General features: G+C 35.0%; 1 long non-coding RNA gene across 2 annotated transcripts; it reads left to right on the plus strand.

Annotated features, from left to right (window-relative positions):
* The first annotated feature begins 239 nt into the window (after positions 1-239).
* On the plus strand, positions 240-956 carry LOC129739789 (uncharacterized). Of its 2 annotated transcripts, none has more exons than XR_008735969.1 (4): positions 240-393; positions 456-587; positions 642-780; positions 837-956. It is a non-coding gene; the product is annotated as an uncharacterized LOC129739789 (long non-coding RNA). The 2 variants fall into 2 exon arrangements; XR_008735968.1 differs by having other exon boundaries at positions 472-587.
* Positions 957-1379: the final 423 nt, after the last annotated feature.

Here is a 1379-nt window from a genome sequence, read left to right on the forward strand (position 1 = left end):
ATATGATAGATCTAACTACAACTGTATGATTGAGTTTTGGCATCCAACTATACACGGAGAATAAAGCGTGAAGTTAGAACAATTTTTTTGGCTATTCATTTTAATTATAAATGTGTATTTAATTTAATTTTATCTATGAGAAATTCAAATATTTATACAGTTGATTTTTTCGAATAAGGTGGATTTTAGCATACATTTGGGTTTTCTTGCATGAGCGTGTAGAAAATCCTCAGGTGAAAAAGAAGAAGAAAATCAACTATACGGAACAACAATCAAAACGGAACAACATGAACTTGACGGAACCGTCTCCCAGCGAGACTTTTACCTACCGACCACAACCAGCATCGGCAAACTAGCTTCCGGCATGCAGTTACACCCGCTGAAAAAGTTCGGGTAAGTTTTTTTTATCTCACAAACGGTCCGAAGAGGAAGCTACCTAAATATCAATAAATTAGTCTTCCTTCACCACAGCGACGCTCGCCCGCAAGGGTTGGTTCCTGATGGCGGCGACAATCAATTACGAGGACGAGGACCTTTGGTTTGACGTGATGGCACTGGCCAATGTCAGTAACAGCTGGATTTTTAAGGTGAGTACCAAAATTCCGTATGATAATTCCAAGACTTACGATGAATGTCTTTAGGATGCCCAGACAGGATCGGAATAGAATTCTGAAAGGTTCCGGTTCACAATAATGGCGGCAATCGTTTCCAAGGAGGATCCCGTGAGGTAGGGAAAACTAACCATCATCCGCGGAACGTAGGCGCTTGATAGATTTTCAAGTGAGTTCCGTCTATTATTCTTTTTTGAAGTTTTTATTTATGTTTTTTGTTTGTAGGTGGCTAACCTTCCCGCAAGGACAACCTGGTCAATCGTTTGATGTGCGCACATTCCCGCTATGTTACTACGGAACCATCACCAGGATCACCCCAGACCCCAGGCAAAAAGAAAAATGAGGACATTTTTTAAAGTTTTTTCCTTTGTTTTTTTATATCAATATTTGAAATAAACTTCAAAGAAGAAAAGATAAATTCATCCGAAAATATTGTTATTTTAAAATACACATAATTTACATCTACAATATCTGAAGTTGAATCCATTTAATCAATCGTAGGAATAAAATAGAATCTATCATATTTATAGTAGAATCAAGTATTTCGATATAGTTGAATCTACTATACATATTGTTGAATGCATACAATCAATCATACAATTAAAATTGAGTATATTATATTTATAGTTGCATGCTTAAAATCAAGCATACGATTATAGTTCAATCTATTGTATGTATTATTGAATGCAAAATTTCGATCAGATATTCTATGATATTTATAGTTAAAAATTTAATATATATAGTTAGCCGAGAATTAATCAGAAATAT

This window comes from Uranotaenia lowii, chromosome 1 (genome assembly GCF_029784155.1).
Source record: "Uranotaenia lowii strain MFRU-FL chromosome 1, ASM2978415v1, whole genome shotgun sequence".
Lineage (NCBI taxonomy): Eukaryota > Metazoa > Arthropoda > Insecta > Diptera > Culicidae > Uranotaenia > Uranotaenia lowii.